The 15,592-nt window shown below is 38.8% G+C and overlaps 1 long non-coding RNA gene across 3 annotated transcripts in view; it reads left to right on the top strand.

The window, feature by feature from the left end:
* The first annotated feature begins 1,525 nt into the window (after nucleotides 1-1,525).
* The window catches only part of LOC141942066 (uncharacterized), a 29,567-nt gene continuing 15,500 nt past the window's right edge, over nucleotides 1,526-15,592 (top strand). For 2 of the 3 annotated variants that reach the window (XR_012628508.1, XR_012628510.1), the window contains exons 1-4: nucleotides 1,526-1,611; nucleotides 2,037-2,101; nucleotides 3,381-3,428; nucleotides 4,568-4,710. This is a non-coding gene — a long non-coding RNA (uncharacterized LOC141942066). The remainder of the gene's footprint in view (nucleotides 1,612-2,036; nucleotides 2,102-3,380; nucleotides 3,429-4,567; nucleotides 4,711-15,592) is intronic. The other variant, XR_012628509.1, reaches the window with a different exon arrangement.

The following is a 15,592-nucleotide window of genomic DNA, read 5'->3' as shown; positions in this document are numbered from 1 at the left end:
TGAAGCACAATACCTTGTTTAGCTAAGCTAGCCCGCTACGTACGTATGAGCTGGATCAAATAACCCTGCTTCAGTCACCTCTTTAACTTTTCCAGGAATTATATTAAAAACTAACGTCCATCTCCCCGAGGGTTTGTAGTGCAGAGTCTCAGCAAGCCTACGTAGTTTTGGTAAATAGCTTGGAAATTTTAGAATTTGCATGAAAACATCCTTAACTGAGTGGGACCCCGGGAAAAAAAAAAAAAAAAAGAAAATCCCAGTCATCCTCATCCTGAGATGACCCCGGCAAATGCAACTTTTTAATGAGGCAAGCTGGTTCAACAGAAACCGTCAAGCTTTTCTGAGAATCTCTCCACTGTGCTCCTGCCAACTCTACCACTTCGGGCATTAATCTACCAGATTTCCAAGCAGCCAGAAAGTGCAGACAAATGGTCACTGTGCACACAGCGAGGAGTCAGCCTGCACCTCTGCACAGCAGCCAGGCACGCCAGCCACTTTAGACCTGTGAATATTGGCACGTTTGTGCCTGCTGTCACTAACAGGGGAGGCAGGACAGTGTCAAGCAAACAGAATCTCTGACTCCAGCAGAGAAGATGGTGCCTTCGACACAGTGCAAAGATGGGACAGAGACAAATACAGGGATTTATGCTCACTACAACCAGACTGTTTAATGCAACAGGGAGGATCTGTCAGGAGTTGTCTTTAGGAAGAATGATTTTTATTAAACTGGGAATGGATTTTCCTAGTTGAGGTGTTCAGCACAAATGGAAGGAAGATTTGGAAAGACTTTCCCTGAGGTTTATTTTTGTTGCTTTGTCTATGGCAGTATTTTTCAAAGAATGGGTTGTGTTTTGGGGAGAAGAAGAGAGGCAGGGAAGGCAGCTGGGGAAAGGTTGTAAGAATTAGGTAGAATCTTCTTTTTCCCCTAAATATGCTCCCCATAACGGAAATAATTTGGATTTGCTATTGGGAGATATATTCATATTTTTGAAAAGAAGTATAGATGGATCAAATATATTAAACTGTCTACTTAACTTCACCACTCAAATAACCATACTTCCATTGCGTATTTTTATAACTGTAAGTGTGTATAAATTCATCTATCTCTATTCATCTGATTTTTTTCATGGTCAATAGTCCTGCCTCCATTCCCACCAAAGTCATGCTTCCTGCGATTTCAAAAGTAAACAAGTTCAGAGGACATGAATGGTAGCAAATAATGTAAACAGGAATTCTCATGCTAATTGTACCCATGCTCTGCTATACTTAGAAGTGGAAGTCAAGTCAGTGTTTGGTGAAGTAAATCTCCTGCAACTAAGAAGGAAGCAGAAAAATAATCGACATACCGGTTGGTCAGTCTGCAGAGGAAATCCGAGGTGCAGTTTCACAATACATTGAATCTACAACAATATTGGTTCAAAAGTTCCCCTTCTGCCTGACCTTGGCCTTTTGGGAAGGGTTGGGAAGAGGAAAGGGTGTTTTAAAACCAGATAGTCCAGTAAACTAATTTGTAGTTTGGTCTTACAAAAACGTGTGCTCATGCAATTGGGGAAGTGATACAGAGAGGAAACAAGTCTGGGCATGGAAAGATCTCCGTGATGGAACCATGTGGTCAGTGTTTGCTGCCAGAGACAGAGGGATGCAGAAGTGCATAGCAAGAGTAAAATGGGGAGATAGCTATTAGCATGTTCTTTGATTTCAGATACCATATTTAGTGAGGGTTAGTAGAGTCAGAGTTCCTGGACAGCTTCATTTCTGGTGGGGTGGAATAATTTCTTCATGAAGAAACAGCTCTGGTGTCACCTCTCGTTACTCCTTTCCAAGTGATGTTACTGTGCGGGATCTGTCTACCAAGCTTAAGTGTTGCATGAGTTGAGACTTGTGAAAAGACACGAGGATTTGCATGTTAGTTTTGGCTTACATTAGGAGAAGGTGGCAGTTTAAATTTTACTCATTATGGTTAATATGAAATTGCTCTTTGCCATGCAGATTTTAATCATCCTTGGTTGTGTGTTATTTCTTGGGTTTTTTGTTAGACTTACTGAATAAAGCCCAGTGTTGACAGCCGCCCTCAGCAACATCTATAGATGCTTCTTCTCAGGTAAGAATAATAACATTCAGCAACACTGACATCTTGTGGCTGATGAGAAATGGCTCAGACATGCAGATGAGCCACAAACCTATCTTCATCAATTGTGTATTCGGCATCTCCTAAAATATGGTGATGCTTAAATGGATGAGTATCAGAAGCCTGGAAACAGAGAGGTTAAAAGGCAGAAAATGCATTAAGGTGCTGGTTTATTAGTTGACTGAGCTGTGTGTGTGGATAATCCCGCTGCATGCTAATCCTTTTGGCTAATCTCCATGTGAATGATTCCCTCCAGAGGCCAGGGATAGAGTCTGGGATGTTTGATGTGACAAACAGAAGCTGTCGCTCCCTGCAGATGATCTTCTTTGTGTTTTCCTCCTCCATTGGGAAGCTGGGAGAGAAAATACTTCTAGAAAAGGCCCCAGGAGGAATCTTTCTTATTACCTATTGTTACTGCCAGAAATAAGATCAGCAAAGCCAGGCTGCTGAGAGTCTCTGCCTCTCAGTCAGTGGAGATTTTTGGAAGAAGGTGTGGTAGTGAAGACTATTGGTATGGAAAGATTTGTAGGAGCAAATCCTGGTTGACTGGAAAGTTGCAAACTCTTCTGCATGTTTAGACCACTGAGGCTTAAATATACCCTGTATAAAATGGCCTTACCCTTGAAGTATGGGTAGGATGAGAAAATATAATTTGGACTTCTATAGATGGTGAAGGAGTCAGATTTCTTTTTGGGTCTAAAGATAGATGTTTGTGACTCTGCAACGTGTAATGGTCAGCGTTGGACTTTTCAGTTGCTAGCAGCTTCTTGGATTGCTTCCTTGTTTGCCTATGTTTTTGTTGCTAATGAACATCTGTATCCACTTTATCATCTGAACCAAGTGACGAAATGATTACTGAACATGAAATTAAATGTTATGCAATGGTCTTTTGCAAGTATCTAGAGAACTTTCACACTCCCTTGAGGATGCTAGGTCTGGGATTGCAAGGGGCAATGACTGTATGCTCTGCTTACAGCCTGTGCTCCTTGAAATCAAAGCAGTTGTTTGATTTGGGGCCTATATTGTGTAAAATCCTTTATGAAACCTGGGGGAAGAACTGTAAAAGGCCACACCTAGCTGGTGGTTGGAATTAAATTGATTAGGAAAATCTTAAGAGCCCAAAACAGACTGAAGCTGGTTCAGGCCTGAGGGTCATATTTGCTAATTGTTTCGGGAGGTGGGGAATAACATCCTTTTCCTAGGCCTGGAATGAATTTACCTTTTTATTGTTTTTTCCCTTGGTCTTGTTTAGAACTGTTCTGAGAAACTTCATCTAGTGAGGCTGTGAAAACAAACAATAGTAAGTGAATGATTCTGTGATTTGTAGTGTGCTTGGCTGTACTACGTATTGTGCCGTGGCACCTTTTAATTCAGTGCATTAAGTCACCTTAAACCACTGACATACACAGATGCTGTAGTTTAGTATATATGTAAAAATTCCAATTTAAAATGATTGATACCATGTTTTGGGGAAAAATACCCTTTTATCTGCTCTGCTGACTTCACTTAATAATACAAAAGATTATTCTTAGTTGATAGGAGTAATCTGGAGAGAAATCTATTATTCAATATAATTTAAAAGTGGGTATTGTGGAGCTTGCAAGAACCATTCATTCATACCGATGTTTTTCTCTAGAACACATCTTGTTGTATTGTCTAACTATATTAAAATCTATCACACTGAATCACAGATGTTTGTTTCAAAGAATAAAAAGTGCTCAATTCAGCAGAAACTTGCAGCAGTATGCTGAGTTAGCACCTTTCAAAATGCCAGCCAACTTGGTGTGAATTTTGTTTATTTAGTCTCTGAAATGTATTATACTGTCTTCAAGAAGAGTATAGATCTCTAATGTGTACCCCTCATTTCTTGAGCACAATTTTCATACACGATGTTCAATATACGTGCTTTTTCATCAATCACTGACAAAAATGAAAGATATGCCAGTGTGTAGGAGTTGGTGTTATGTAAAGCAACATCTTTATTTCCTGTTTTACATTTAGAAATAACTTTTTTTTTTTTTCCCAAACCACTGGAGGTATTGCTGTTTTAACAGCCCACACTATAAGCTGGGTCTATAAAATTCATATGTCTTTTTGTGAGCTTGAACAGGGAACAGCACAAGCAAATGATTTTAAGCTTATGACTGCAACTTTGACATTAGCATTTGAAAAAAGGGCATCAAACAGTAAATTACGAGTGAACGGAGGGCTTTGGTCCCTTCATAACTCACTTGTGAAGAATTTGAATGGATGCATTGTTTCCAGAACTGTAAGCATGGGAAAACTGGGACTGATGTTGAAAATTGTAATATGCCCTAATTTGATCTTAATCAGTTACACTGTACTCAGTTGAAGCTCAGTGAAACAGCTGAAGGTACGGACATAACACACTTTTGGTAAGCTTTAGGCATTTGTAATGTAAACTATTCTTATCATCAGGGAAGTTGAAGCAGAGAGATCGCTGAGGTTTTCAGAGATATTCAGCTGTCAGCTTGACTATGTGTTGGTCAACAAGTCAACATTTCTGCATTGCCCAACAGCCCTACATCATTCACCCCTTGTTGGAGCACCATTGGTGACAGGTTTGGATTTCTGTTAGCTTTGACCCCTGGTCATGTATTCAGCCTACTATTTTTTCCCCTCTCACACTGTATATTTTTATAACATATGGTCTTTCATCTGTAGGGCTAGAGAGCCAGATGTCCACAGCTCTTTTGGTCAATACAATCAGTTATGCTGCCAATCATAAGCCTTTTAAACACTGCTACAGAAAATTACAGAGAGTTTGTTTTCATATCCTTAGTCTAAACCTATTTACCAGACTCATAATGATGCTCTAAAACAATATATGTACATTGCCGCGTCATACACAAACTGCTGTATTTCAGTTGTTAAGTAATGGACAAGCAATGAAGCAGCTGTTGAAACATTGCACTGGGTTTTTCTCTCTCAAGCTGAAGTACAGAATTTGCCAGGTCATTTAATCAATTTCATACTGATTTAAACTAGATAAAATCAATCATCTTAGCTCATAGATTTGGTAGCTGGAAAGATTGTGTTGTCTGCATTGTAATGCCATACTTTAATAATTTTTGAATTAAAAATGAGAAGATCCTTTCCAGTGTCCACAATGTAATAACCCAAACCATCTAAACTGCTGCATGTGAGACAACTAAACCTATAATTCTGAAATGACTGATTTGTAAACTAAGAGGTTTTGTGGAATAGTTAATCAAAATATGGATCTGAATGGTCACTTGTCCTCAAAAGTGAGTTAAGATAATCTAATCGATAGCTTGATAAGTAGGGAAAAAAATCCATACAGTGTTTAGAGCTGTTAATTTTTTGTGTCTGTTTTTTAATAAACCATCTGCTTTCTATATTTCACAAGCAACCCATGCATTGAGAAATAGAAAAAAAAAAAAGTTTCATTCTCTATCTACAATGAAGCCAAACTCAATATAGACTATATTTACAATGAGATATAAAAGCATTTGCAATGTTTTGAAGGAAAGTCACAAACTTAAATTTTGATTTGCACAGTGGATCATAAAGGTGTGAAAAGGTAAAGCCAATAACCAGTCTTATTAATGTAACTTTTATACGAACCAACCTGTGTAGCCCTTCATTAAGCAGGGTTTCCTTTTGGATAAAGGGAATTTTGCCCAATTTGAAACTTAGAGCACAGCCATTCGGGACCAGCGTGTGCCCTCACTGAAGGTAAAGACATGATGGTCAGGCCCTGCTGACTGAACGGGGTGAAGACATCAGGAAGATATGTACTTGTCTAGCATTTAAACACAAGAGTGCACTCTTAGGTACCCAGTCTCCTCACACATGGTCAGCAGAAGTCATGTTCAGATGCTTCAGTTCCCTTTACAGTGGGAATTCTTGGGGATTTGGGTGCCCCAGGGTGACCTCAGCCACAACCAACAAGGTAAGCCAAGAGCCGAGAACAAACTCTGAGAGGTTGCAACTTGAATCCCACCTCCCAGGTGCCTTGCTTTGGGCTTCAGTGAGGTTCCTTCATCCATTCTCCAGGACCTGAAGATAAGCATGCTGCCCAAGAGTTTTCAATATTTCAGTTCTTTTGTGGTTAATACCTGCCCTGTGCATATGCTTTTTACAAGATGCCTGTCTCAGAACAGCCTTGGTACTTCTGAAGATAAATTTGCATCCAGCGATCAGAGCAGAAGTCTTAGCTTTAAAATGTACTCATTCAGAAGCTGAAATTTATTTTTTCTGATACTATGAAATAGCTTGAGGTCAGAAGACACTTGTCTGTGAAGTGAGACACCCCAGTTCAATTCCTTCTTCATCACCTGGTGTTCAAAGACCTACCTCTTACCTCCTCTGAGACCAACTAACTGAGAGCCTCTTGGCTGATCTGAGAGGTGGGATCTTCACACCTCCTCCTTTTCACTTTTCCTCTTCTGCTGTCCTATTGAAGTTGTGCTATTATGAAGAAAGAAATGTAGTAATGAGAAGAAGACCTAGAAGATCCATGGCTTTTTATTGCACTGATCAGGGCTCACACCTGAGAGAGGTTTCCTCTGCTGTGCTTTATAAACCTTCCTTCTGCAGATTATCAGTTGTCCCATAAGGAGTGTCCAGTTTTCAAGAGCAATTTATAATTTTTGTCAGAAGAAGGAGGTCTGCAGGAGCAACCCACAGAATAACAGTTTTGCCAGTCATGCTTTTTCCCCATATTGTACAGTTTATTATGGAAAGATCCATATGAGTGACCACATATGAATATGCTGATGAATTTTTTTCTGCTAGTGTATTTTATACCTGTTTTCTAGTTTATTTGATTTTTTTCTAATACAACTAAGATTTATTTAAGATTCTGAACACTTGAATATTAAAATAATTTCAGAAACTAGTAAAATATGCTCAAGACTTGTGTTTTGAGTGCAATCCTATGTCATCAGTGAAACGCGAGCTTTCAAGAAGAAGATGGGCATGAGTTTCCGAGTCACATATCAGGGCTTGGTGTGCTTTTCCTACTTAATTTGATACTTATCCTCAATGTGGACTTCATAAAGTCTGTATTGCCTCCTGCACGCTTCATAAAGTTCACATCAGGGCCACACTCCAGAACAATGCCACACTTTATAAAGTGCAAATTAACTATGCAAACTTTATTAAGTATATGAAGCTGCTATTAATGTCTAATAACTCCCCAACAGATTCGCCAGACTGCTACTCAAAGGCATTGCTTTTCATCATGTCCAGCAGCTTAAAATACTTTTTACTTTCCGATTCCAGGATTTTAATGTTCCATGAGCCAAATAAAACTAGGAAAATGTCAATGAGGTGAGAATACCTCTGAGATAAGTTGTTTGATTCCCTTGGTGCAAATATTCAAACACATGGCTTGGTTTACCTCAAGCTGTGAAGAGAATTCCCATCATGGTGATGGGATTATACCTATGTAGAATTTGACATTAATAGATTTCAATGAATTGAACCAGGAGCTGGGAATTTTTCAAAACATGCAGTTCTGTATTGAGGGTGGTAATGCCTGTTTAAAGTTTATCATCTGGCACTAGGTTGACAAGAGAACATAAACCACATTAAAGCTTCTACTCTCAGCACCTTGAAGACCCATTTAGTTGTTGACTGATACTTCTGTAACACCTATCTTTCATACAGAAAATTTCATAGACTTCCAGACATTTGCTTGTAGCCATGTACAGAAGAATCTCCTTAGTCTAGAAAGAGAGCCATGTAGTGAAAATAGCTTAACTTACTTAAATGTGGGTTTTCTCCATCTCAGACAAGTCCTCTAATCCACCTGGCTATGGAGTAAAAGTAAAAAATGTCACAATTACTCCAGATTAATTTTGTGCTAAACCCAGCATGGCAGATACATCTGGAGAGTACAATCACATGTGGTGCTGAAGCCAAGTTAAGGGATTGGCTTCTTTGCAGATCTTATGGTTGCAAGCTCTGTGCTGAGTTTCTTGGTATTTTTCAGACTTAAAAAAATCCAGGTGTGTTCAGTAACAAACATTTAGATAAATCTGTAAATCCTAGAAAGAACTGTGAGTGTTGCAAATCTCAGCATAGATCCAATTAAGGCTCCACACAGTCTGCTAATGCCATTCCATGATATATTTTTGTCTGAAATGTTATAATTTGTATGACTGGACGGTATATGGTGGCACTTTGTGGTTAGTGGCATAGAAAAATTTTCATTTTTTTAGTATCTCTCAACTCCTTAATTTTGGGTTTCCATCCTAACAGGACCATTTTATCTGCTATGGCTGTCTGGAGATGTTCCTTTCAAGTTGGCAGAGACAATCAGCATCTAAAGTCATTGCTTGCTACCTGCTGCTTTTTCCTTCTCCCAGTAACTCTTAATCATTCTGTTTCTTCTGTCTTACTGCTGAAGACTTGGTGTATTCTTAGGATTTTATCTATGGATATGGTAACCACAGATATACAGCATCCTTGCTGGTGTACAGCTATGGTAGTTGTACTCAGTTCTGAGCTACTGCTTACAGATATCTTTACAGGAGAGGAAAACCTACAGGAAAACATCATATTTTGAGAACACCATCTTACATGTGAAGTAGGATCTGGAGTTCTGTGTAGTTTTGAGATCCCCAGTATGAGAAAGGCATGGACATACCCGAGTGAGTGGGGAGTCCCCAGGACGGTCAAGGGACTGGGGAACATGAACTACAAGTAGAAACAGAGAAAGCAAAGGGAGATCTTACTGCTGTGCCCAGTAACCTAATCGAGAGTATCAAGAAGACAAACTAAGACTCTTCTTGGAGTCCTGCGGCAATGGACACAAGTTGCAATAGAGGAAATTCTGATTAGATAAAAGGAGAAAGATTTTCACCTTGAGGTTGATCACTCAGGAGCACGGACCTAGAGAGGTTTTGGAAACTCTGTCTCCGGAGATATGCAAAACTCAACAGGTCCCTGTGTAGGCTGATCTAGCTGGACCTGCCCTGAGCTGTTTTTCGGGCTAGATGATGTCCAGGGTGCCTTCCAACCCATATAGTTCTCTGTGATTGTATAAGAAAAAAAAATCTGTGTTAATTCAGTATTTATGAAGTACAGGGTTGCACAGAGTACTATACAAGTACATAGAAAATTGTTTTCTAGACTGGAGAGTTTATGCTCCAAATAAAGACTTGCATGTGTGTTGTGTGTGTAGGGACTGGAGGTGCACTGAGGTGAAGTGATTTACTGAGGTCCTACTGAAATTCAGTGATGGAACAAGAAAAATAATTGTGTCAGTCTCATTCCTTCTGCTGTCTTGGTTCAGACCATGGTGTACGCAGAAAACATTGTTAGGTTACTCAGGATGGAAGGATTGCAAAAATAGGATTAATGTTTTGTTTTTTTCACTTACAAAAGATATTTCTGTCTATGATATTTTGCAGCAGTTAAGGAAAAAGTCCCACTCACAGCAGAGTAATATCCAGATAGACACCCTATCGCTGTTACATGAGCCTTTTCTGCTGCAGATGCAGAAACATTCTTTCTATTTCTGTAATTTCCTCTGATTACTCCAGATCAGTTCTGGGCAATGGGCTCCCAATCAGTTGTCTGTGAAATCCCTAAATGGTATATTTAGGCCATTCCAGTGTTACAAGTTGTAAGAATAAGTTTGTTTGCAAAAGTTATTTGAACAACGTAACTCTGTATTCTCTCTCAGTGGGCCACAAGTTAAAATATAGTGTGAATATTGAATAACTAATTTCCAAGGAGATTCACAGTGGCTTGCAAAAGAAGACAAATAAAAAATGACCCCTTTACATATATGATGCATTCTGATCCAGCCTCCTTTAATAATTAGAAACATGGTTTCACTGATACACTTTACAAAACCATTCTGGGGATTCATGAATTTAAAAGAAAAAAAATAAACTAGACGTGAATAATTCATACTTAAATAGCTCTGGGCCAAGATATTGCTTCAGTATTTCCAAGTATGCAGGTTTTATTATTCTCTTAAAGTATGAATAAAAACAAGGTTGTTTTATCACACTTGGACTAATCAATGATATGCCTGAAGCACAGTTGGCAGTAAATGATCCGTTTTAGTTTAAAACATTTTTAAATCGATGTGTATTGTAAGAGAGTCATAAAAATCTTCAAATTAAAGGGTTTTCAGCCATAAAAACAAGTAATATATTTAGGGTTTTTTTAAGGCAGTAATGTTTCCAAGTAAATAGGAGATGGGCCAAGCAGTTCCCTCTGAATTACCGTTCATCAGGTTTTCACACTCTATTAAGGTAACCTTCATGAAATATTTCTACATTACACTTCATGATGTAATTTGAATGCATTAGAATTAATTTGCCAATAAACTGCAGGGAAAATATGGAATATGCTACCCCCAAAAGCTTATGAACTCTCTCTGTTTAGCTTGGGTCACATTCACGAGGGTTTCCAATGTAAAGTTTGCAGGCAAAAAATGAATCCTGTGACTACAACGTTTTATTCAGGAGCAAGCTCCCTTTGCCCAGGGATGGAAAGCGATGCCATCTGTGGGTCTGTACACTGGGTTCAGGGCTTTTAGTTTGCTCAATGGATGCAATACACTGGGAAAACAGTGAGTCAGTGCTGACTTTGTAGGGTAGAGACAACTTCTTAAAAACAGCCTTTTCCCCACCCCAGGCAAACTCCTCCATGGCTCTCTTGACCAGCCAGCTTTCAACAAAGTGTGTTGTGGTGCCAACCCACCAATGAGTCCTCTTCCCTGTGTAAAGCATGGCTTACTTCTTGGAGAAGATCCAGAGCTGGCCCTTGGCTGTATGGATAAGTTTCAGGCAATGTGAGCTCACCCAATGACATCAGAGGGACTGCAGGTGTGAAACAAGATTTGCAGGACAGTGCCCTTTAGGACAGGTATTTTTGCTTTGTCCAGTTCTTTATACAAATGCTTAAGGTTGCTTCTAATCGCTGCCACCCACCTCTGAGATTGAGGATCTAACATGACAGCCAGGGAATCACCCGGGAACACAGAGGAGAGAGGTTATAAAGTTTTCTCATTCTTTACTTCCAACTCTCATTCACATTGCTGGCAGCTTTGCTGTCTGCATTTCTAAAGAACCTCTCACCGTAGGTTTTAGTTCAAAGGCAATAGATGTTCCATATGCGTTCATGTCAGACATGCCGTATTGAGGTTTGGAGAAAATCCACTGAAGGTGAGATTATGCTTTCAGTGTTTATGCTCATTGCCTCTGGTTATAGTCAATGAGAGTGAATGGAAATACTGACAACAGGACATATTTCTTAGTGGAAAAACTGGCATGTGATATCTCATAATCTTCATAATAATTATTTCCTTTTTAAAACTTAAGTAAAATATATGAGCTAAGTATGTCAAGAGCTGAGTTCTTCTAATCCTCAGCATTTTATGCAAACTAACTGGCAAAAAAACCCAGCTCAGCAAGAAATCTTTTTCACTAAGCAGGACCAGGACTGGATGTGTCCAAATATCAGGAGACAAAATCCCATTTTGTAGGATTTCCATACATTATTGGAAACGAAAGCACAGAGAGCCTCAGAACCAGGACTATTCTCACAAGATTTCTGCTTTATTTACAGACCCAAGAGGTCTGCATCACCAGAAGGAAGCAGGAAGTCTCTTTTTCTTCCTACAGTACTTTTTCTACAGTACTTCCTTCCTACAGCACAACAAAATTCCAGAGCATTGAGGTCTTGCAATCAAACTGTCGCAATCTCCATTTGTAAATGGAGATAATGAAGACATGGCAAAGCTTTCTGGCAGCTGGTTGCCTCCCTGTGTTTGAGAACCACCTCTGATACCCTCAAAGCCTAGATTTAGTCAGGGCCAAAGTGTTCAGGGGTGAGCTCACCAAACCAGAGCAAGCTGACCTGTCTCACAGCTCTCTGAGGGTGCTATAATCTCCCAGTTTCCCTGGACATCTGGGTTATACTATTTGCCCAAGGTCCCACAGGAGCTGGTGGTAGAATAGGCAGCTGAAACTTAAAGGAAACTAGATTATGCTACCTCAGGCAGAACAAAGGTCTGGAAGTTGAAAATAGCTAAAATTCGAGCACTGAGGTGAGAGATACTAGCAGTTACCCAGTCTACTATTTCCTAGGATGGATCTGTGTGCACTGTCTGTCATTTCAGCAATAGGTTTAAGAAGCTGGAGGGCCAAGTATGACTAGTTTATACAGTTTTTTTCTCCTGCTGAAGGCAAAAAGAGAAGAGAAGGTAGGACATGTTGCATACAGCATTTGGAAATGTTGTAATGGGCCACAGAGCGAGGATCCTAGTTTTAAGTCAGGTCAGTGGGAAGTGTCAAGGAAGCAGCTGGTATGAGTGTGTCTCATGGCCAGTCTCACCCTGGTTTCTCTTCAGGTTTCTTCTATTGCCAACTCTAGCAGAACACTTTCTGATTTTCACATCTACAATCCCCTCATCTAGAGGATGCTGTGGGATGTGAGAAGATCTGGTTTATTTTGGATGGTAAGATATTTAAAAATAAATAAGGCTGTGTGATCAGAGTAGAGAGCTGATTCTCTTATCCATTCTCTTCTTATTCTGGCGGAAAAATCTTGGCACTGTCTTGAAGGAACATATTATGTTTCCAGTGAAATAATTCCAGTCATTCTCAAGTAATCCCTCTATCCACTACTGCATTAATACTACAGGTCCTTTAAAGGAGACCCATCTAACTTTTTTTGGCTAAAATATGGTCACTGAATAAAGAGGCGGGAAATTAGAGATTTTTTTTTTTCTTTGAATTTCAGGAGAAACTATCTCCTCTACATTCACTGCCAGAAGTCCTGAGAAAAATTTCAAATTAATAAATAAGATTATTCTTATTGAAAATTTTGCAGAAATATTTGGCAGTGAAGAAAGACCAGTTGTAGATTCTTTACAGTAAAAAGTTTAAAATGGAAAGTCTGACACATTCTTAAGCTATAATAACACAAATGGGATCACTATAATTTTCAGTTCTGATTATAGGTTATAAAATCACTGCCAAATACCCATATATTCACAAGCCTGCAGAAAACAATCTGCAAAATGAAATATGGAGAACTGCTGAAGGAAAGTACAGGCAGCTGTAAATGTAGGAGATCCATATAATGATAAAGCCAAACCTAAAATCAAGATACTGTTGATAACTAGTCAGAGAAATTTCACTCATACCCTATCAAATTGAAGTTAATCACCGACAATTTCCATTATCTAAGAATACAGTGATTTATTTGCAGACATTCTAAGACAAAAAGCTTTTCTAAAATGGGATTAATTTTGAGAACATATATCAAGTACTAAACAGGAAAGAAATTATGGGGTGTTATATCCAAACTGAATAATATAAACTATGGAAATTCAGACTCAAGGTTACATCAAGGAGAAGGAACCAAGTTCTAAAAATTGTATGTGGAAATATTAATTAGTTTTGGACACATGAAAATTATTAATTTTACATTGGAAAAGAACTATTTTGTTGACGGTGAAGTTCAGAATACTAGGATTAAACACATAGACGTACAGGGAAACTAAATAGGGTTGGTTTAGCATGTACTACAAATGATAGAGGTAATATAGACATATCTATAACTTCATATTGAAGTAGATGACTGTGAGACTGCAAGAGAAACAAATGGACCTCCTCTCACTAGATTTCATGTTCCTTTGTAACTGTGTATAGATGGAGTTTGCAAGAGGTTTGTTGAGACAAAAAATAAAAACATGGATCTATTAAAAGATGGAGACCTGACCATTTTGTGGGCAGAAACAGCTCAGTAAACCACTACCACAAATTTCTGGTATTACTAATAAACTGAGACAAATAACCTCCCAAATACAATAAGACACATAACAAAATGTAAGAAGAGAATAATGTTCTAGTGTGAATTAACAGAAATTAAGAGTTTGAAATGCAGTAAGTACATTATTTTGGATTGCAACTGTCCATGACATGGTCTTGACTGCTTGAGTTTCCTCAAGACTGACACATGCATTTCTTATTTTTCTTCCGTCAGTCTGTAAATTCTTTTCTGTTCGTATTGGCTTATCTATGAGCATCCTTAAAAGTCCTGCAGAAATGTGGGCATAGAAATATGACTCATAATCTTTAGGACATTGTAACTTCTCTGCATAAGAAACAAAGCAGTTCAGGAACTAATAGCTAAGGAACTATGCAGCTGAACCATTGCCTACGCACTGTTGGGCTTCCTAATTAGATTAATCAAGAGAAAGTACAGACTTGAAAATGGTATGAGGACCATATGAGGTATGGTCAGCTGTTTCTCCCTATGTGATTGCTGTGTTGAGGTTTGTATAATTTATTGAAATTATTAAGATCTCTGTGTGGTAATTTTCCATGTATAGGTCCTGCACAGTGTGTGTTTTTCACTGATATGAATTCCCCTTCCTGAACCTTCCCCCACCCTAAAAGCCTGTTTCCAAAATTTCCATTTCTCCTTCCTGCATGACTGACTGTGACTGCTTATGGCTTGTGAATGCTGTTTGTAGAAGCACTATATACTGAAATTCATAAGCAAAATATGTGTTTTAATAGCTGTAATTATAACAGAGCTGTAAGCTTTGGTGGGGCTCTTCAGCTGAAAGTTTTAGAAGTTTCCAAACAGTCAAGTTAACCTCAAAATGTTGTGTCTGATGGGTAAATGTATTCTCACAATTTTACAGAGTAAAATAGAAATACCAAGAAAAGAAACCTCATGATTCTGAATTTGGGCACTTGAAAGGTTACATTGGCATCTAACGAGGTGTACTTGCTATTTTTTTTTTTTTTTGGAAGCAGAATCGGTCTTGTGGCTCCAGCACACTTCATTAAAAAGGTCTTCAGATTTTTGTTGGAAGGTGAGGATGCCCGCCAGCTGCTAGCATAAAAGCATCTTATTTATTTTTCTAAATGTAGACATTGCTGTTTTAAATCAGGTCTTCAAATAGTCTTGAAGGGAATTGCCCGAGGTCATGCAATGCCTTTGGGAAAGACCTCAAGAGTTTTGACTCACTTCTCTCTGTAATGCAATGAGCTAAGCGAATCGCTTCTGTTTGGGAGCCAGAAGGTCATGCATAGAGAAATTTCCTCCTGAACAAAGCCACCAAAAAATGAAGTGTGCAACCAGACCTGGAGACTGGCCTTTTCGGTTTTCACTGGCCAGCTTTGAGGCTGCAAGCTTCTTCATAGAAATGATGCAATTCCAGAAACACCTCAGCGTTTGGTTGGCATAGTTTGTTCAGTGACTCACTTTTTCAATACATATGAAAATGCTGTTAGCTAAGAAGCCCAGGCCTCTTCATCTTCTTTTTAAAATAGTAGTTTGGGAGAACCTTCTATTATAACTTTTTATCTTGCTCATTTTTCATAAAGAAGAATTTGAGATTTTAAGTACTAGTTCTGTATCCCTGACCAGTCTGAAATGTAAGCTACGCTTCCCCCTCTACTGTGTTGTGTAAACTGTGGAATAGACTATTGA

The sequence above is a fragment of the Strix uralensis genome, chromosome 4, assembly GCF_047716275.1.
Source record: "Strix uralensis isolate ZFMK-TIS-50842 chromosome 4, bStrUra1, whole genome shotgun sequence".
Taxonomy (NCBI): domain Eukaryota; kingdom Metazoa; phylum Chordata; class Aves; order Strigiformes; family Strigidae; genus Strix; species Strix uralensis.
This window is presented reverse-complemented; position numbering and strand designations above follow the sequence as displayed.